General features: G+C 37.5%; 1 protein-coding gene across 8 annotated transcripts in view; it reads left to right on the top strand.

Moving 5' to 3' along the window:
* Positions 1-23,012, top strand: part of LOC110183951 (uncharacterized) — a 44,271-nt gene that overhangs the window by 2,403 nt on the left and 18,856 nt on the right. For all 8 annotated transcript variants that reach the window (XM_086834814.1, XM_086834812.1, XM_086834810.1 and 5 more), the window contains exon 2: positions 10,503-10,547. The gene's annotated coding sequence lies outside the window, so the exon portion shown is untranslated. The remainder of the gene's footprint in view (positions 1-10,502; positions 10,548-23,012) is intronic.

Below are 23,012 nucleotides of genomic sequence, written 5' to 3'. Positions count from 1 at the left end.
AAAATAGAAATTTTATAAACAGTAATATAGTGTTATTAAAATACAATAGCAAATTAGGAAAAAATTCATTGTAAAATAAGAAAATTTCCATGATTTACCTTATATTAAATTCAAATTAAGAAACTCTTGTATTTTTATATGCCTTATTTAAACTTTAAACTCTCTTTTACAATTCATACATATTTTTCTTTAAACAACAAATTTTAATAAGAAAATCTTTTTTAATTACAACTCCTTAAAACTTAAAACTGAAATTCTATCAACTGCTAGCCGGATTTATTTGGAATAATCATAACCAGCTGGGGCTTAGGTAATTGAACAGACTTTCCGTGGAAAATAATTCCATTTCGCATCAAAAGCGACGTCCACCTGGACACTGGTTCGGAACAGAAAATTGAAAGATATATACAAAAGAATAATACCTATTTGTGGCCATGGACGAAGTAGTGTAAACAAAAGTGCCTCGGTGCATATCTCGTTACCAGACCAAGGATCATCATCGTCAAAACAAAAGTGGAGAATTGCAAGAAAGAAAACAAATATGGGCAGAACAAAAAAGAAAAAAAGAAAAGCGAACTTTTCTCATTATCAATGCAAGTGTTTTTTGCACTCTCGTTCTTCTTTTTTTTTTATTTGAATCCCCCTCCTATTCCATTTTTTGTACTTATTTTTTACTTAAGTAAAAGTGTCATTCGGTGGGGCCATGGATATGGTCAGTTTAAAGCCACCTCCATGCACACCGGAATCAACGTCATTCACAAAAATCCTAGCAGCAGAAATATAAAATATTAAATATATATTGTAAAACGCGCAGCCTGACAATTTTTACATCTGTCATAAATTTCCCAGCGTTCGCACATAAATCTATTTTCTGCATTTTATTTGTTTATTTAAAAATTCTTTCGAGGAAGAGAGAACAAAAAAAGGCGAGAGCGCCATAATTTGCAGCCTGATTGATGTGACAATTCTTTAATTAATTTTTTTGTTGGAACTGCGCTGTATATATATGTACTTATGGCTGCCATTTAATTAGCAAATCTGTTTTTGGGTAGGTAATACATCAGAGTAAATGATGGGATGCGAGTGCAGCAGAGAAATGGGTTTATTCACACTCAAAAGTGTCTTATTATCTGGCTCATTTACCTTCCCCCTCGATCAGCAGGTAATTGAACCCTAGTCATGTCCTGACTTGCCCTTCCTACTAAGATATAGATCGAGATACTATATACTGTATATATCGATCTCGTGCTGTCACCTTTTCCCACGATTTGCCAATCATTTTTACGGAATGTCTCTGCCAAAAACCAAGACATATTTCGGTAATTATTTAGAGACACCCCGAAAAATGGGAATAATGTAAATAATACGTAGCGTTGATAAGAACCGAGCATTATGTGCCCTGACGTTGAGATCGGGTTCAGTGACTCGACTTTATCACTGCATTCGGTCACTGTTTGCTGAAACTTTTTCGGCTCAACATTCTTCTGGCTTCTTGTTTCTTTTCCACTGATAAGAAACAGAAACCGAAGCAAAGATTATTCTGCATTTTGGTTGCTTTACAAGAGATGAAGACCTCTGTACTTTCCAGTTTCTTGCAATTAAATTAATAAAACCTAAGTTTATCGCTGCCTTTTAAAAGAAGCTTAATATATAACAGCAAAAGTTAAGGATAATTTAAAGGTTTTCCTTAGTATATATTTATTTTTAAATACAAAAGGCAAAAACTCACCTAAATCATTTGCAAAACAAGTTACTTAACCAAGCCCTTGCAAACTTCATAAATTATTGAAGCGCTTGTTATGACACAAAATAATTAAAAACCAATTTTCTTATCGTACAAAACCCCGGCAAAGTAAGCCACAAATCAAAGGGAAATACAACACTTAGTATTTCAAGCTATAAATATATATATATAGTATATATATTATTGGCAAGAAACTACAACCGATGGAGAGTGATGCCACTTCAAGGCATTTCCCAGTCATAATAAATATTGTTAAATATGCACAATGCATTATATTACATTTTCAATCCCCCTCACCCAATTAGCTTCGGTTGCTTGTGCAGTAAATAAGCCGCAGAAAGGAAAATATACAAGAGGCTGAGGAGAAGAAGAGAAAAAAAGAAACATAACAAGAAAAGCTAGCAATAGAAGAAAATACGAGCATTTTCTGCGCCGCGCCACATTTTGCAGGCAACGCACATAAATAAGCCTGTGGACCCAAAGATGCCAAAAAGGCAACAGAATGGGCCGAATGCCGAAACTTGGTCGCATTGTTGCCTGCTGCCACTGCCGCTCGATGTTATGGTTGGCAACTGGCCAAAAAGACATGGCCAAATGTGCGCCAGTTTTTAGCCATCATCATCCAAAAAGTCAGCCATTCAGCCTCCCATCCCATCCCATCCGAGTTCTTCTCTTGGCCAATTTCTGTTGTCGGCCCCGCTAATAAATAATTTTAATTGTATTGCTTTTATTTTTACTCTTTTACTGGTGCGCTGCTCTATATTTTTTTGGTAATAAAAAGATTTCCATTGTTGCACTAGTTGACAGTGGGGAAAATGGCCAGAAAACGTGATCAACAGCAAATTGAGTTTGCCTTTACAGCCTGGCCAATTTGCACAGTGTGAGTCTTATCAGGTTGCAGCGACAGCATTGAGGTTGGCCAGGTTCCTCCATTACCTTTTTTTTTTATTATTTTCCTTTTTTTGCACTCTTTTGGCCGTGTCGTCTGGGTACGACGATGCCTCCCTCCTTCACCAATCTTTGGTCGACAAATATGTCGAGTGCTTGACTTGGGCAAACTTTGTCACTGATAAGACTGTTGAACACACCCGATCAGGCCGACTTCTTGCTCTTGCACCCATCCAGAAGCTCTTCAATTTTTATGCTGATGCACTGGGAAAAAATATATTGAATTTATGTATTTATATAATATATTTATTATGATTGGGAGGCATTCCTGTTGGTCTGGAACTTAGGATAGGGAAATAATGCAAATAAGCTTATATTTAACATAATAAAGTATATAATTTGCTATGTTAAGTTATATTATAAATTTTAAAATTTATTAAATCATAAGTTAATTATTTCTATTAATTATACCCTATTAAATAATTTCCATACCTTTTCAAAATATTAGTTTTTTTATATACTTCAATATTACGCATACGCCTCGTTGCACTGAAACTGAAATTAAACTAAATGTATTACTATTTTATCATTATTTAATTATTTCTATCTATTACTAGACTCTTAAATATAATCTATAACTTTTCAAAATATTATTGTTCCTCTTTACATTAAGATGTACTATATTACTCATACGCCATGTTGTATTGAAACTGTATTGAAACGAAATATTATGTTCTCATGCTATTTTATAATTTTTGATCATTTCTTATTATTTCCACAATGTTAAATTTATTCTTTACCATTGTAAAATAATCATTTTTCTCTGTACATAAAGAAGTAACATATTACCCATACGCCACGTTGGACTGAAACTGAAATATGACCACGAAATGTTGTTATGTTTATTATTTTATATTATTGTATATTATTTCTTATTATTACCACACTTTTAAATATATTTCTTACCTTTCCAATACATTATTTTTCCCTCTGTATCCCAAAGAAGTACCATATTACCCATACGCCACGTTGCACTGAAACTGAAATGAAACGAGACGAAAGTTGTCTTGGTTTTATTATTATGATGATGTTTTTTTCTCTCATTTCCTTTTTTTTTTGGGACTTGGTCACGTCTTCAATGCACTTTGCTACTCAATTGGGGGAACCCAAGGGAGAGGGGAAAAGGAGGCTTTTGGGCGGTGTGCAGTTGGTGACATTTATTGTAGCCTATCATTGGTGTTGTTGTTGCTTGGTCCCTGCCCGCGTATCTATATATCTTTATATCTATATAGCCAATGCACGGGTGTATCTACATATGAGACACACCCACACAAACACACACACAGAAGGATGAAGAGAGGAGGAAGAGAGAGGGGACTGTGAGTTTTATAGGCGCTTTCAATACTGGGCCAAGGTAGTTTTTATCTTTTTTACTTTGCCATTTCATTGTTGATGTGATTGCTGCTTTTCGTTGTTGTAATTGGTGTTGTTGTTGTTGGTGTTTGTTGTTGTAATTGTTGTTATTGTTATTGTTGTTGTTAGCCCGTCTGGCAGCTTTTGCCGATTTTGTTGCCTTTTGTAATTGCAATCCTTGAAACAATTTTTTTGTTCTCTTTTCTTTTGCACAATTTTCTTTCGACCGGCTGTCTCTTTAATGTTGCATTACTCAGTCGCTTAGTTTTATTTATTTATTTATTTTTTTTTTTTTTGCTTATGCCAGATGCAAAGAAAAGCGTTAATCTGGGAAATATTTAAAGGGGATTTAAGTACTTAAATAATAAACAAATTTTCCACTTATCAAACTTTTTTAATATCTGTAATTCATTCTTTCTTTTCTGCATTATTTTAGGGTTTGTAAAACTTTTATTTTATTTATTTTCTGTGACTTTTTCCCATTTCAGCAAACATTTAATCTCTCTCTATTTACAATAACGATTTAAATTATGTACAACAACTTGGAAAAGCTTCTTCACATTTCAATTTCGAATTTTCTTCCATTTAGTTTTGTTAGCTTTATGCTTGTTTTGCACTTTTCCACTGACGTCTGCTAGAAATTTTCCATTGCATCGAGACAATTGGCAGCCAAGTCAAGTCAAATGAATGCAATTGGCACACACACATGCATACTTGGATGCATTTTCCCCCCTCCTCTCGGTACGCCCCTGCACTTGTATATCTCTTATTCGATCAACCTTCCTTTCTTGGCCTGCTGACTCTTTGGGTTCGTTTTTCAAACAATGCCAAGCTGTCAATGCTATTGATTTGAGTGTGCGACTTATGTTTGCCATGTGAACGCCTTTGACGCCCATTGATGCCCCCTGCCTGCTCCCTCTTTACCCATTTTACCGGCGCCTCTGTTAGGTCCTTTTGCACTAACATCACTGGGTATCCTTGCATTCTTGTCTGCGTGTTGCAATCAATGGGTTTTCCTTGGCAAGCGCTTTTCTTGTGCGCCATTGTTCAAAGCCTTTGCCACTCGCTTCTGGTGTTGTACACCCCTTTTCCTCCCACACACACACACACACACACACATGTGACTGCATCCCAAGGCAAAAGTGCAAAACTAACGCAAAAAAAGAAAAAAACGAATAGAAAAACCAAGGCAAGAGAAGCGAAAATTTTCCGCTGCACAAACTTTGTTGCCGAGCTTGTTTTACTTAAATTGTATTTGTACAAGGCTTCAACACTGCCACTTTACACCCCGAAAGAGAAAAAAAAACACACCCGTGAAATATATTTCTTTGCCTTCTTTTTTTTTGGTGCTGCCAAAAAACTGCTAACTTGTAGTTTGGTACGCCTGCCGGTTAGTAACTCCTAACTTTATGCCTTCCAAAAACAAAAACAGCAAAAAAGAAGGTAATTCCTGGATATATATGAAGCAGATCCAGCTGTTATATAGCCACTCCCAACGAGACAAGGCAATGGAACCAATATAGTAAAGCGAATTCATTGGCTTTTGGCCTCTGCTGGGGAAAAGCTGGTCATAAACAAGACTTTCTAGCTGCTGAATAGATGGCCATAATCTATGATGGGCCCACTGCCTTACTCCTTTTGGCCAATGTCCTTGTTATCCTCCCATATCATTCGACTTTCGCCCCGGAGGCCTTTTGTTTAGATTTATTGCTTTTTCTGTTTTGTCTTCGCTGGCTGTGCCTGGGTCTGTTTCCCCTAACCCCCGGTTCTTTTTAGTTGATAATTGATGAACATTGTGACTGCTGCATAAAAGGATGTTGTCCCAGCATCCACACACTCGAGCGAAGATGACCAGAGATCATAGTCCATTGTATGCGATTCCAATGTGCCAATACATACATGTATGCAGAGGAGACATGTCAATCACACTGATTCAATTAAGTGAAGTGCAAGTCACACAAATAAGCAACGCATACAGACACAAATCCTGACAAGGATGCGACACCAATGCAAACAAAATCTCTAGAGGGAAGGGGCTTTAGTCCAGGCAATTGAGAAGCGACCTCAAAACAATTGTTTGCCTTGGTACTCCACTTGAGCCCATGCCAGGAATCTCTTATAGCTGGATGTAGGAACTCAGGAAAGCTTACATTTAGGACACCAAATGATTTATAGAATAACTAAGGAATAGTAAATAAACAACACAAGGAAATCAATCTGCAGACTCTCTCAGTAAGATTTATTTTCAACCAAAGAAAAAATCGTTTATAACACTCAAGAAGACCCGACAAAATCACTCAGTTATATCATATAAATGTCGTAAATAACAATCAGAGGTACTTTTCTGCCTTTCTCAATTCAATCCGTGGGCTGTCAACAAAGTCGTTGCAGGTGTTAAGGCGTGAACATGCACACACGATTGGGGGAGTGTTAAGGTCCTGCCGCTAACTGCTAGCAGGACTAAAATTGTGTGCCAAAATGCCTTCGAGCGGCAACTAAAAGTCATAACAGCCAAACGGGAACAACAACAGAAATAGCAACAAACGGCGGCGATGAAGCTGCTTTAATGATGACAGGACTCAGCCCCGAAAAGGGGAAGAAAAAATACAGCTCAAAGCCAAGGACCAAAAGTATTTCCTACCACCAAGCTCAAAGAAAACACAGCTAGAGAAAATCAATAAATAAGAATAAAATAAAAATACTTAAGATATTAGATTTTCAGTAAAATTTCTGGTTAATTCCACGGCAAATAATATAATATTTTATAGCTTCTGTGTAATATATACTTCTAACCAATGGATTTATATAAATTTTTCTCTGTGCAGTTCATTGTTTCTTTGCAACTGAGCACACAGTTGTTGAATGTTGAATGATTGCCGACGCCTGCTGCTGACAAGTGTTGCGTGTTTTGAATATGCTTCCACATCTATTCAGTGAGTACATCTATACTCACTCAAGTATGTCCTTTCGAGTTGCCGCCTAATGACAAAGCCAAGCGAATTTCGAGCTCCTCAAGTGCTTTGTTTGCCACGCTCATGGCAAATGTTGATTGCCGCTGTCGAGTGGGGGTTTGTATATTGAAAGTGTCCTTCAATGGAAAACATATGTTTGATCTGCAAGTACACAACCCAAAGCCTTCTTCAGTGACTCATTTAGGGCTCATAGGTCGTGGCCTGATTAGAGGTTCTTTGAAAAGAAGAATGGTGAATAATAAAGATAGATTTTATAAGAAAAAGAGACCCTTAGATTGATTGAAAGAGGGTCTATTATCTGTCTTAGTTTCTTTTTATTAATATAATATTAAACCCTCTTCAAAGCACTCTCTTTTTGTATAGTAGTTATAGTTAAAACCCAAGCTATTTCATCTTAAAATTCTGTATTTAACTTGATTTATCCCTCTAATTTATACTCCCCATGTGGACAGTAAATAAACCTCCGCTTTTTCAGCAAAGAACGGCAGCAGCTGCCACTTGCTTAAATCCTTTTGTTGATTGACTCACCTTGAATGTCGGCAACTTTGCCTTTTAACTGACCTGAAAGTTTGTTAGTGCCATTCCCTGAACGGCGATAGAATCCCGGCTATGCAAAACTGCAGGCAACAGCTTCTCCTGCTTAGCTTCATTTTAATTTTTAGCTCCTGCTCCTGCTGTGAGGGCACAAAAAAAATACAGCAAGGAATAAAAAGTTTGCCGTCGGGGCTTTTGTGCCACTTTTCATGCTGCATTGCAAATTTTTCTCAATGTTGCTACTGGCCCTAAACGAAAAGCGGGGATTACGAATGGGGGTGGCATAAAGTTTTAACACTCATTTCATTCAAAGTTTTTGCCGGCATAGAATCAAGTTGTGGGTAGAGGGAGGGGAAGAAGGGAGCTGTAACTGTGCGGCACTCTAGGGGTCATTCAATGGTTCATCAATCATGCCACGCCCTCTAATCAAAACATGAAGTGTCGAATAGAGTGGGCTTAGGTTATGGCCAGCCATATGTTGCCCCCTTTGGCTTGGTTGCTCTTTCTGTCTGCCAACGGCCCCTAAAAGGCTGCAGCAATTTCGTTGATTAGCCTTGTGTCTGCGGGAATTTTCCACCCACAACGCCCACCGGTCAACGCCCACCACCCACCGCCCACTACCTTTCTCTGCTCCCCCTTTATCCTGTTTGTTATGGCTAAACATAAAAACTAAACGTTAACGCGCATACACACACACACACAGATGGCTTGTAATTGATACGAAAAGGTAGAGAGATGTGGGGAGGAGACAGGAGAGAGAAGAGAGATATACCTCAGCAGTTTGCACAAATTTTTACCTGTATAAGGATATAGGGAGGTATATAGAATAGGTAACAATATTTGGAAAATAATAAATGTGGTTTGGAGTAAATAATTTGGAAGGAAAACTAAATAAACTACAGAAATATTCGCATTTAATATTTAATGGAATCAGCTAAAGATACATTGAATATAAAAGTAATAAATAAATAGTGTTTTACTGTAATAAATTAAATAATATAAGAGAAATCTAATGATAGATTTGTATGCCAAAACGTTTAATATCTAAACATTTACTAAATATTAAATAGATAATATGATAAGTAGTTTGCTTTATTAGTAAATCTCCTTTAACCTTTAAGTTTCTTCAAGTTTTCTTCAAATTTTCTTTTCTTTCTTCTTATTTTCTTAATAGGAATTAAGCAGAGTGTATCTTTCTAATGTCGACTCTTAGCATCATCTCCATTTAGAATACCTTTTGGGTTCCTTGCTTTTCTTTTTATGTGTGACGCTTGGTTTTTATTGCGACTTGGCTTGCCTCAAGGTAAAAGGCATTGCTTGAATGTGTGTATTCACACCAAACACCCACAGACACACCCTTCTCCTCCCATCCCCCCACAGAAACCACCCTGAGGCTCCCATTTCCACTTGGAAACCCAAGACCAAAAGCAGGCCAAACCTCAGCCATTCCTCGGATGGCGGCCAACACCCAACGCAGCTTCATTTGGGGGCCCAGGTTTTATTCCCATTTTGCCATTTTTGGCACACAGGTGCACCTTGATATATGAGTTTGGGGTTTGGCCAAAAGACAGACAGTGGGATGAGGCAGAGGCCAAAGTCGTTTTAGGCTTAGATTCAGAGCTGATATATGTATATATGTTTATATGGCCACGTGGCAATAGCCAGATCCCCAAAGCACATCTCCTCCATCTCTCCGTTTATTTGGCAAGAGCTACATTTGAGTTTCTAATCAAGGTAATTTTATGTTTGCCAAGCTCCGGACTAATGCCAAAATTACATTTTTAGTCGCTTTTGTTGTGGGTGCTATAGCCACTTGCTGTGGATCTTGCCGCACTTTGTGTGGTTTTTTTGGCCAACGCGGCGTATGCGTGATAAATGCAAGCCAACATTTGGCTTATCCTTAATGCGAATGTAGGTGTGTGTGTGTGTCTGTGTGTGGTATAAGGATGTGGCTATGGGTGGAGGGGTGGAGTGTACAATGTGTATATGGCTCTGCAAGTGTGACTGTGACTGTGGAAAATGGCCATTCTCTTTGAGCTGCTAATTAGGCCAACACTGTGGGTGGGTAAAACCAGCAAAACAACAGCATCAGCCGCCAATTGTATATGCCAAGACAAGCCATTAACATTAGTGGAGAGGCTGCGAATGGAATGAGATGAGATGGCCAAATGGAGATGAAGATGGGAATGGAGGATACCATTTGGTGGGCAGAAGCCAAAAACTAAAGCTCGTTATTACAGCCTTGACTTGCTAGCAGAAGCTGAGAAAGTGTAATACAATTTGCAATTACATATTAAAATATAACTACTTATTTATACCTCTCTTTTTTCTATTTTATTAAAATCCTTCACTTTCCTTTTCCTTGAGCCCCAAAAAGTGTGCTAGGCAAAATGTCCTGGTCATCATAATGATGTGACAATGTGTGTAAATGCATGAACCCTCCCCTCCCTCCCCTTGATAACTCAATACCAATTCGAATTGATGCATCCAATAAACCATTTCGCCCAGCCATCCATCAGTCAATCAATCAATCAGTCAAGCGTTCAATTGCGCCTGCGTTTAGGGTCAATAGAGGAGCGCTTGTCAACGATGAAAGCTCCAATAAGAGTGTGTGTGTGGGAAAATGTGAAGGGTTGCTATCAGTGTGTGTGTGTCATCAGTGTGTGCGATGATGATGTGAGAAGTGCATCACTTAATGCATCGATGAGCAAACGATATCTGGGCCATTGGCACTAAGTGTTAAGAGGCTGTCGATATTAAGACCTTTGCACTAAATAAGTTGAGATTGGGAACTATAAAATCTATAAAGCTTATATTTATAATGATAAATATCACTGTATTCTTTCTACTAAAGTTTATTGATAATTTCATTTTGTATATTGTTATAAAATATTCCTTTAAAAACTTACTTATCACACTCCAATTTTTCATATTTTTTCCTTTCTTTGCAGTTGACATGTTCAAGGGCAACGAGGAACGCTTTACTTTACATATCGGTAAGTGGAAATTTGTCTGCTCCATATATACACGCTCAACTTAAAACCTCATTAAAAATTGAATGCATATGCAAATTCCAAAACATTTTATTTGGGTTCCCATGGTGGCAGTCAAAGGGCACAACTTGAAGTTGAAGCTAATCAAAAATACATATTGACACCACAACGATGTGAGTGGAGGAGGGAAGGGAAGGGAAGGAAGTACTTGTGCAAATACCAAATGAACATTTTGGTAAAAAAAGGAGACAGGATAAAGGAAATTTCATTCAAATGTTGATGCTGGCATTTTACCCTCTTTTAAAATGATTGTACATGTGTGTGTTTGTGGCAGTTTTCCCAAAGTTTTTGTTTTGAATATTTGACAAGAGTTAACCTAATTGACAGGCTCAATGTTCTAGGATATCCCTCCGCATTTGTCGCATTAATCATACGCCATGTGTTACACACACACACACACACACACACACACACATTATTTTGGGTTTCCAAAAAGAAATTCAGCATTCCGGGTCACATGAAAATTTCATTAAATTTTAAGCTTGTTATTTTCCAACTGTCTCTCGGTCTGTGTTATGGGTCCGGAGTCTGGTTAGGGTTTGTTGCTATTTGCTGTGATGACAAACGCCCCAAAAAGCTGTCATTAGTTGAAATCACATGTCATTGGCAGGGAGACCCAGAGTGACCCAAGCGACGCCGATGAGCGTGTCAGTCATGGAAGGTAAAATGAAAGGCGTAGCCAAAGAGGGTCAAACAAAAGGTCTCTCCGGTGACCTTTTCGGGAAAGCTGTGAAAGTTTTTCGGGGTCGAAGGTAACACTACGCTTGGTTGATTCTTTTGGGGCTTAGATAGTGAAACCTATTTGTTATATGTCTTGTTAAATGAATCTTCTTTGACAGCTAGACTAGGGCAGAAGAACGAAAAGAAAGTTTTTAGAAATGTTAACAAAATATTGAAATAAAAGAGGTTTATGGAGAGATTTCTTAAGGATTATATATTTTAAGGAATAAATTCATTAAACTTTATGCCGATTAAGCTTAAAAGTATTTTTATTGTTTTATTAATTTGTTTTAATTTTTTTAAATACATTTCCCTCTTGAAAACTTCCCCCCTTCACATACGCTTATGAACTCGCTTCATCTGTGAAATTTGTGTGTCTGTGTGGGTTTGAGTGTGTGTGTGGCTGTCTGTGTTTGAGTGTGTGTATGTCCTTGTTTGCCGGCATCTGTTGTTGTTGGGTGCTTAAATGTTTGCCTACGTGTCACTCTTGTCACTGACAGTCGCTCTCTTACATTCACACAGGATGCTGCTTTTATGACAGTTCATTGATATTCATTTGTGTGCGTGTGTGAGTTATATGTCCTTGGAATGAGGTATTCCTCTGTCCAGTTTAACCCTTTATTTCTGCAAAACTTAGTAAATTCAATTCCGGTCAGTTGAATGCTCCTTCGTTAAGGTATTCAATTAAAAAAGCACAGAAAGCAGCAGCTGTACCAGGCTTAAAAACAAAACAAAGCTACCACAAATCGGCTTACGACCATAAAGCGACTTGCCAAAACGAAATGAAATGCAAAGGAAACCCGAATGAAACTCAATCAAAAGTGAAGTTTGATTTCCTGCATGCGACTCTTGTGTTTTTTCCCTATTTCGATTTCCTTGCATACTTTGCAGGGCTACGGGAAAAAAAAGAAAATTGTTCGAAATGCTGGCGATTTCCAAGTGCTCAGTCTTCCGTTGCCAGTGCCACTGCCACTTCCATTTCCCCCTTTTCTTTTTCTTATTTTCCATTTTCTCGCATTGTCTGTCGCCGTATTTTCCTGCCTCAATCAATATGGCTTAGGCAGACTCGTTATAAATTCATGTCCGGCGTTTTTTACTTTATTTTTTTATCCCAGGGAAACCGGCATGAATATGAATGAAATGGAATATAAAGACAGAGAAGGTCGGTAATATAGCAACATATATAGGATATAAAATATAAAGACAGCTTATTTGCTGAGTAACCATTTCTTGAAACTTATTTTTATATATTTTTTTGTGATTGAAATAACATTTTTAAAGATTTTTAGAACTATTATTTCATCCGCAATCGTATATAAGCTGCATAGCCCTGGGCACAATTCTTATGACAGTTTTTTTTCTACCCCCAGCTTATCCTTTTGGAGCTGAAAAAGTTTCACTCCAACCAGCCTTTTCTCTGTTTGACTTTTTCTCCGCCAATTGAACTATCTAAAAAGAAAACTCTTTTTTGCCATCCCTTTTGCGTCTTGGCCTTTTGTGCGGAAATTCCTTTTCAAAATCCTTAGGATGGATGGTTGGTAAAAGTTCAAGTGTCGACAAACTTTAACTTTAGCCCAGGAGCAAACCAGAGCAAACAAAATCTCATCAATTTTTCAATGCTCACCTGGCGGGAAAAACAGAACAGAACGGAAGGGAGAGAAAAACAAAACACGGCAACAGAAATTAGCAAAGTTAAGGGCGAAGCGGAAATTTCATGTGGTTGATGGGGGGTTTGGGTGATGGTGTTTCCACAAAATCCCCATTGATATACATCTTCTAGGCCGAGAGCAGACACTGAGACACTTAATCCGCACGTTTACACCTCAACGCACACAACAAACACTCGAAGTAAGGGTGGGTGTGGCCTCAAGCACTGTGTTGTGTTACCTTCAACATAAATTTGTGTATCCTACTTAATAATTAACCGAAAAAGGCAGAAGGGGGCGTAAAAAGTTTGAGGTTTTCAGCCAACAAAGGACTCGAAAGGTGGCTAAGTGGGTTTCTGTGGCAGCTGAAGGTCAAGGGGTTGCCATGAATAGAAAGTACCGAAAATCAAAAGTAAGATTAGACTTCGATACGAGTTGCCGAGATGAGCTTCTTCCGAATCGATTCACTTGCCAGATTAATTGCGACTCATCGAAGCGGTATAATAAACTATTTCCAAGAATCGAATTAGATATCCCCCAAGGACCAAGTCGAGTGTGTGCATTTAATTAAACTTGATATGGACAGGATAATGAGATTCAATCCCAAGGCTAAGATTAGCTGAAAGCTAGTAGAATATTATTATTAACTTTTTAGTGGAAAAATAGCTTTCGGCATCTGTTTGAGTTTAGGTATTGCATATCCTAGAAAATCCATAATTTAAATGTCAAATTATAAACTATTTGAACTTCCTCAGAAATAATTGGCAACATCAAGAAAATATACTCCTCCAAGAAATACCTTGAAACTTAACAAGTTTTCTCCTATTCTTTTCTAGAGATATTTTTCCCCCCATTTCGTATTCACTTTTCCTGCGGTTTTCCTTATTTTTCTCCTCCTCTCCAGTCAGCAATAAAAAAGAATAAAGGTGGAGAAGCAAAAAGTTAGATGATTACAAGACAAAATGCGGCGTTGCTTTAATTGCACCTGAAGCCCCAAACCCTCGACCCACATCTGACCCCTTCTCGACCCCAAAAAGTTACCCCCGGAGTCAGGCAGTTCAAGTTAATTTGCTCGACGCCTGGCTCAACGATGTTCCACTCGCTCATTAATTACAGCTTAGTCCGACCCGCAGTGCGGAGCCCTAATGATTTACCTGCAGATGCTGTTGCTCTGTTCCTACAGTTATTGCTGTTCTTGGGGTTTTCCCTACACTTGTAATTTCAATGGGGTTAAATTAAAAGGAAAACCCGTGTGATTGAACATAAATTATGCAGCGAGAAATATTGGAAATATCATGCCAAGAAAATCAAGGATGAATTTTTATTAATCTTACTAGAAATAATCGAATCCAAAGGACTTATTAGAGGTTTATTTTTCTGCAAGTTTTTTATTTAGTCAAGTTCATAACTCATTAAATTTATAGTAAAATCCTGTACAAATCTCCCATTTTTTTACCTGTATAATTACTTTAATATATATAATATATATCTAATTTTATTCTACCTTTTTTGCCTTATTATTTCTTGATTCCTGGCACTTTGTCTGATGCCGCCGCTTTTTGCACCTCTCGCTTTTGCGGCTGCTTCCGTTGCGGCTTCTGTTTGGAAAAAATAAGGACTCTTCTTTTGGCGTGGCTTTTACTCTGTTTTATCCTTAACTCTGTTTCTTTTTTGTCTTTCAGCGGCTTCTGCTTTTCCTTATTAATGCTTTGTAATCAAATACACTTTTACCTATCTGTTCTCGTTACCTTTTTCCGTAACGTTGTTCGTTGATTATTTTGAGCTTTGCTCACTATCTGATGGCCGCCTGCCACGCCCCCATTTGGTGTGCATTTAATTAAGCAAATAGCAGGAAAAGTTTGTTTGCTTTTTTTCCGGGTTTTCCCTTTCCCTTTTTTTGGGTTTTCCTTTTTTGTGGGTCAAAATGAAATGGATGCTCACTTGTTGCTTATTTTTTGGGGTTTACTATTAGTCTTTCCTTCTTCCTTGGCGGTTTTCTTTGAGTAAATAATTATGGGAATAGTCAAGTAAGCTGGTGGATAACGCTCAGAAAAATAGGACTTTTCCTTTTTGACTTGATAAATTAAAAAGCATTTATAAAGTGGAGTTTGAGTTGTATAAAAGTAAACCAAGAAAACCCCTGCAGTTTGCAATTGATTTGTATCGGAAATTGGTCATAATTAATTAATTAAGCTTCAAATTTATTGACAGTTTTTATATGAAAATTTTTTCGATCAATTAAATTTGTAAAAACTCATAACTTGGCCAAAAAAGCCTTCATATTTATTTGAAAACCGTTCCTATATTAGTTTTTATTAGGTTAATAAATATGCATTTTCAATTAAAAATTCGAATTTTTGCCAATTTTTTAACATTTTAACGATGTAACACCTTATAAATTTTTCAAATTTTTGAAATAATTATATTTTCCACAAACAAAGTTAGATCGATTCAGCTGTTAATTCTGGTCAAGAATATATATAATTTATAGGTTCGGAAATGATTCCTTCACAGCGTAACAAGCTTCTGATTGAAATTAAATAACCCTTTAAGGGTATAAAATTAGAAACTTTTTAAGAACTTACCTTAAGCACTTAAATACACCAATTAACTTTAAAATATAATAGAAAGCATCACTTTTCCTATACTTTTCCACTTTTTTCTTAGCAATCCGCTTTCGGAATTTTCATCTCTGTGAAACATCTGCTACAGTTGCAGCTATTTTGATTTCCTCGACAAATTTCCGCTGGGAATTGTCATTCCTTTTTTCTATTTTATTTCCCGGAAGTCAAGTGTGACGCTCTCTTAGACTTCAATTGCTATTCTCATGTAGCTCTTCAATGGTGCACATTTTTCTACATTTCTATTTTTAGTGCTTACTGAACTCAAGGATATATTTGGATAGGTATTTTCTATTTAAAGATGGGAAAGAGAAATATTCTACTTGAAGTTAAGATATATAAATATGGAAATAATAGTTGCTTCCATGGTTGATTTAGAAGAAATTATATACAAGTTTGCCTCAGGTTACATAGAATTTGTTAAAGATGCAGATGCATTTTTTTATTATTTTTTTTTTTTATTGATTTTTCCTGAGAATATGTATGTGATTGAGCACCTTTTCCAACAACTTGTCGACTCTCAACTGCACTCACTTTGCCAATTTGCAACTAAATTTGCACGGTTGTCACTCGGCGGAAGGGAAGGTGCTTTTTCAGCCAGGACGAAGGACAACCAGCTCGCTCACGTTTGTCGGGCAGGAATTTAATAAGAAAATATGCTCCCAGAGACGTGACACAGCTCAGAGCAGTGGAAATGGAAATGGAAACCATGAAGGAAGGAAAATAATTCCACTTTAAGCAAATGTCATGCCACAATGCACCACACAACCATTGGACCGCAAATGCAGTTTAATTTTAATCAAATTGCATTGTAATTAAGCGGGAAAAGGAGTCGAAGTAACAAGGAGATGCTTAAATTAATAATAAATTAAAAGGAAAACAGTGGCACAAGCGAGGGGAGACGTGAGGATTGTGGAAATTGGAAGGGGTTGGCAGGCACTCAAGCCGAAATGTCAAGATTGCTGCGACAAACAAGGTTGCCCCTGGTGAAGACAACTTAATTAACCTCGACCTTCTCTCCTTACAACAACAACTGCAATAATAACGACAACAACAACGACGACAACCGGCTGACGTCAGACATCAGACATCAGACATGAGATATACTTGGCTCGATATCGTGGTGGACATCGTGGGCACAAAAGTCACCGCATTCGAAACCAATTCCAATTTCCAGTTGACCATCGCCAATTGCCACATAAAGACATCAATAATAAACCAAAAAGTCAACTTTTCAACAGCACAATGTGACACTGTGCGTATTTTTAGGGGGTTTTATAACAAATATTAAATAAATATGTTTCAAATATTATTATTTTCAAATAATACAAAGCTTTTGTTGGGTATTCTAAATTTTGGGAATTATTTCCTGCAATTATCACAATGTTACGACTTAAATTGAAGCATTATTTCAATTTTATTTTTTGAATAAGTGTACCTACACACAAAAAAAAAACCCTGAATGCCTTATAAATCTATTTTTATAAGTAATAGATATACTATATAAATAATTTTTAAATCAATTTAAAATGATATATAATTTCTTCATTAAATTATCTCCCATTACTTCAAACCTTTTTCTCCCAGTGCACATATAAATTACATAGTTATTAAATGCGTGCTGGCGTGCATTGCAAATTTGTGCGCATGCGCGCGGTCCCAAAAAATGGAAAAAGCAAAACCAAAGCCAAAACCAAAGCCACTGCTGCTGCTGCGTTTTGCCGGCATGAAGCCAGCGTGAAACCTGTTTGTCAGCCTCTCTCAATGTTGCACAAGATTGTTGTTGCTGCTGCTGCTGCTGTGGATGTTGCTGTTGCTGTTGCCATTGCAGTTTCAAGAACCAGGTCAAGGTTGCTCCGCTGCACTGCCTCGGCGATCACAGTCGGCGCCAGCAGAGCAGCGCAGCTTTCGCCTTGTGCGCTTTTGCATTGAAAGTCAAGTTCGCGCACACATGTGTTTGATTGACATTGGACAGAGACAGAGACGGATAGAGAGACAGAGAGAGAGAAAGATAAAGAGAAAGAGAGAGATAGAGAGAAAGAGATATAGAGACAGATAGAGATAGAGAGAGAGAGGGACAGAGGCTGATGGTGATCATGAGGAGAGCAGCTGTAAAAAATGCAACGATCTGCAACATGTTTGATGATGGCCAAGTTGCAATTCAGTTGGGTTCGATCCATAAAGCCAGATAGGAGCTTTAAAAAAAATGTTAATGGGCAGAGTTTTCATAAACTTTAATCAGGATATTTTACAAGACTTAAGTGATATAAAATCATGTATACCCGGGGTAAGATATATGATACAAATGATTAAGAAAATACAAGGCCTTTGTATTAAGAAACTAATACAATATTTCATATCATTTAATATATCATCATCCGCTTATTATGATAAATATTCTTAATAAATAAGTACTATTTTAATAATAATATATAATTCCTCTTAATTTGTAGCCTCATAGTTCTACTGAATTCTTCTTATTATACTAATTCACATTTAATTAAAACATTTAAGTAAAAAAGTCAATTAAGGCCACTTAAAGAACAATTATCTGACAACTACGAATATTTTAAAACGATATTATTTATTACTATAAAATTCGCCCAATCTGATGACTGAATAAATCTCTTTTTTCATTTGCTATTTTATTGCCAAACTCAGCATATTTTCCATTATATATTCATAGGCAATACGTTAATTGCCTTAACTGAAATATAGCTTATCTCGCTGGATACATGAAAATCCTCTCCAATTTTTTCATATTTTAAAGCTTTTTTCCATGCATTTTTACCCTCTTCCAATCTCTCGCTGGCATATGCAAAAAACCCAATTAAATTGCGTATTTACGAATGCAATTCGATATGAAAGTTATATTAATTGGAATACACACCATAATTAATAAAGTTTTAATGAAATTGTCAAGTCAAGTAACGCACAACAAAATAAAAAAATGAAAAACGTTGGCATTAAGAGTGGTAATATAATATAAAGAAAATGCAGTGGAATTAAAGGAGGCAAGCGCCTTCCATCAGCTGCAGGCAGCAATTTAATTTTGTTTGTGGCAACATTCTCCCTCTGATTAATGGCTGGCCACGCACAGAAGCCTCTCTCGCTTCTTTTCCCACCTCCAATTTCCCGCCACCCCTTTTGCCGGGTGGGAAAACTCGAGCGCAAGTTAAGCGAAAATGCTATTAATTTTCATAAGTAAATGAAAATTGATGCACGTGGCCCCCAACCAGCGTCGTCTCATCGTGCATATAGAGTGCCTATACAGATAGATATATGTATATATATATGTGTGTGTGAGAAGGAGGCCTTGGCTAGTCCAACTTTAGCACTCAAAGTGCAAGTGGTGCCTAGCAAACTATCCTCAAGTGTCTGCCCGCTTAGATCGGAGTAATTTCAGATATTGTTCCCCCATAATCTATATAGGTTTCTTTGGTTCCATTGTCAACGAGCCGCAGTCGGCAAAACAGCTCTCAAAGTCATCGAGTGCCCGACCATAACACACAACTGAAACAGAATTTATCTATACTATATATATACTATATAGAGTGTAGACGCTGTTTATTTAGATGCACCAGAGACCGGAGACCCTGAAAACCGCGACGAACAGAGATAGCAGCACGCGAGCAAGGAGACGCAAGTGAGATAGCATTGAGCAACTTGGCAGCCTCGATTGTGCACTCATCATCAGTTGCTGTTGCTGCTGTTGCTGCTGTTGCTGCTGTTGCTGGTGTTGCTGCTGCTGCTCCACCGGCAACCGCAATGCCAAGCAGCAACTCAAATGACTCAAGAAGTTGCCACTGATAAAACCAGGGAGGGGACCTTGCAATGATTTTGCATAACCCTTTCGGAAAGTGGATTAATTATGTTTTGAGGGGGATACCTGAAGGTTATTTATTTAATAATTGATGGTGTCTTACAGCTTGTTTTTGGGATTTTTGAGTTCATTTTCAAGAGTTATCAAGTAAAGAGAAGAAATATCAAGAATTATTTGAATGCTATATGTTTTGTAATAATGGTAAATACCATGAAAACTATTTGCCAAATTCCAGCCAATATTTAAAAGCATTTATCTAAAACTCACTCAAAGCCAGATGTCTATAGAAAGAGCATTTAAGGCCTTGCGTGCTTTGTGTAATATGCATTTTCATTTAAGTATCATTTGCATTATTTGTTATTTTTTCCAAAGCGTTTTAGGCCTCGGCGGCTAAGAATAAATTATGAGTCAGGCTTTAACCACAAAAGTGGATGCCAAAGTGGTTCACTCTGGGGTGGCTGTTGTTATTGTCGCTCTTTGTGGCTGCGAAAATCAATTGTCACAAGGCCAGACTTTGGCTCGAGCTCTCCTTCAGCCCTGCCCCCTCTTTGCAACATCCCGCCCCAGCCACGCAATGCTTGGATTTTTTGTTTTTTTTCTCTCTTTTTGTATTTTTTTTTTTTTTGTTGTTGCTGCTGCTGATCTTGAACCAATTGCAAATTGCTAAAACGCAGCCAGAACAGCAACAGCAACAGCAACAATCGTTGTCACGGCCAGATAGGCACAGACACAGATACTGAAAATTGTTTGAGTTACATTTATAGGCATGCCATGGCATTGACTAGCATCAATAAATTAGAATTGTTCTCTCTTCTCGATTCGAAATGCGATTCTCTTTTTTTTAAACCGCTGTGGAAACGGGGCGTATGCGTAATAAACTTGAACTTGCATGCGTAATGAATACACGATATCGATATGGTGTGGACTAGAGGTGGCCTGAAAGCGATATATCAGTATAGTGATGGTAGAAACAAGGATCGGATTTTCTTATTCTATCGAAAATTAATTGATCTATACTAAAATTTGTATATGCTATATTTATCCATATGAAATATGGTCTTAATCTATACACATCCCACACATGCTACATTTATCTATATCATATATATTCTTAATCTTCTTAATATTTCTGTACATCCCTAGTCTCTATTTCACTTTTCCATGCCTTCTATGAATAATTCGTGTGTTTGGCCATATTTGCACATTGCGCATACGCAGCGTTGACCTCGCCTCGGACAATGCAACTAATTAGCGATTGCAGGCAGATAAACAAGCAAGTAAATGTGTGTGTGTTTGTGGACAATTGTTTGATTATCAATTAGTTTCGTACAGGCTTGAAGTGGCTGACCTTAGTGGGGCAGATAGCTTTAGATAGTGGAGGTGTTGGCTCCTCACTTCGCCCTCTTTTCAGCAAAACTTTACGCCTGGAACAAACTGAAACCAATGTCATATGCAAAATATTTAAGAAAAAACAAAAGCCAATGAAATTTGCATTTGTTTTACTTTTGCATTATATATTCCTCACTTTGTGGTAGTCTCCAGTAAAAGAGCTTTAATTGTTTGCTCATCGTTTTGCTGTAGAAATCTTTATCTATTATTCTAGTTATTACTTTAAGCCTAACTTATTTCAACAAAGCAGCGTAAAATACTTTCTGTCGCCTCTTTAAATATCAACCAAAACTGACTATGACATTTCCAGAGAACCCCAAGCGACCCCAAAAAAAAGAAAAACTTGTTCAAAGAACAAAGCTAAATAAAAACAGAAAACCCAGCTAGAGGAACATGAACTCGTCTAAAGGGGTGAAACAAATGGGGATTTGGGGATTCCCCTTCTGCTCAGACGAGGACGTGACAGCGGCAATTTAAGCAGGAAAATGGAACAATATGTAAACTGTGCCACATTTTGCGGCCCAGACATTTTTTTATTAATAAATTTTGGAATTCGGAAATTTCCTCATTCCCTATGGAAGTGCATTAATTTTGCCAGAGTTCTTGTGGCGCCCTTCCTCCTCGATATAATTAAAATGCGAGCCATAAATTTAGCCAGGGCAAAAACGTTGCATAAATTGTTTCTCTCTCTCTATACTTTTTTTATATTTTTGAAATAATTGCAATTTATGAGAGTTTTGTGGCCTATCTACGCGTGGCATCGGCGTCGCCGTTTTCGTTGCCGTCGCTCCATAAATTTCGACAACACTCGAGTCACAGACTGGCTCAAAGAATATTTAATAAACAAAACTTGCGCTAATCGTTAAATTATGATTAATGTGCCGACAACCAAACAATAAACTTTCCCGCCCGAGCACACCGAAAACGTGCGAATAAAAGCGTGGGCGACAGCATCGGACGTGCCTAACAAAATCCCAGACAAAAGAGGGCCAGACTAAAAAGACTTAAAGACCAAAAGACCAAAGAACTGAAGCCAAAGAAAGAGCCCAAGAGTCGACGAGTCCTTAATGTCATGTGTGAGTGTTAGTGTCTGTTTTTGTATTAAAATATGCGCCGCCATGAACTTTGCTGGGGAAACAAACATGGAAACTTGGAAGGCATTACGTGATAATATGTGACGAAGTGAATAATTAGAGGGGTTGTGTTAAATAGCAAGACGACAAAGTTAATGATTAAAGTCAGGGACCGCACTTGTAGGAAGTTAATGAAATCATGAGATACTTGGGAGTTTAATTCAAGGAAAAGGAGGGGAAAGTATTTATGAAAAGCTTATGGTTTTACAAGAGACAGAAAGTGTGACATTTTATAATAATATATCACATATCTATGTTCCATTTGTTCATATAAGAACTGGATAAAAATTACATCTTTTAACTTACCTAAATATTTAAGAAAACTCTTTATTTATTACCCAGAATTATTGATTATTCTTAAAGTCAAATTTACTTGGGATTATCCAAAGTAAACAGACAAACTTTTTCACTAGTTTATGCCACAGAAAAGAAAACCTTTTCCAATCTGCCACACCACTGCATAATTTCCAACCGGCCTTGGTCTTGTTTTTTCTTTTTTTGCCGCAAGTCATTGGCCATGTCACCGTCTGGGCCAAGTTGCCTTTTGCCACGCCTCTTTTGCATAATTGAAGGAGACTCCTGGTGCTGGAGCTGCTTCTGGTCCTTGCTCAGCTTTTTTCCTGCTGCTGCTGAGGCTCAGAGCTCTGAACTCGCCTAGAACGTAGTCGGCTTATTAAATATTAAAGCCTCGACTGGGGACCGCTAAATCCTGCGGCTGTCAAGGTGCCGCAAAAAAAAACGAAAAAAGAGAAAAAACTCTGCTCAAAATCCTGTCACACATCCTGCCAGTCCTGGCCTGCCACCTGCAGCCGAATTCAATTTCTGGTCCTACGCTTAGTGCCTCTGCCATCTTGTCAAAGCTGAAACTGGAAAACTCGGTTGCAAGTCTATAAAAAACCAGGACGGCAAAAGAAAAAAAAAAGAAACCCAAAATAAAAAAGGAAAAGTCCGTAGAAAAGCCCCGGGAGGAAAAAAGTGCGAAGTGAAGGAGGCAAAGCGAGAGCGAGGAGAAAAATCAACTACTAAAAGTATTATTATTGTTGGTTGCACCTGGAGGTGGTTTACTTTGTCACGGA

The sequence above is a fragment of the Drosophila serrata genome, unplaced genomic scaffold (assembly GCF_035046125.1).
Source record: "Drosophila serrata isolate PLE 108 unplaced genomic scaffold, ASM3504612v1 contig_275, whole genome shotgun sequence".
Taxonomy (NCBI): Eukaryota; Metazoa; Arthropoda; class Insecta; order Diptera; family Drosophilidae; genus Drosophila; species Drosophila serrata.
Note: the sequence above shows the minus strand (reverse complement) of the source record. Positions and strands in the feature narration are given on the sequence as shown.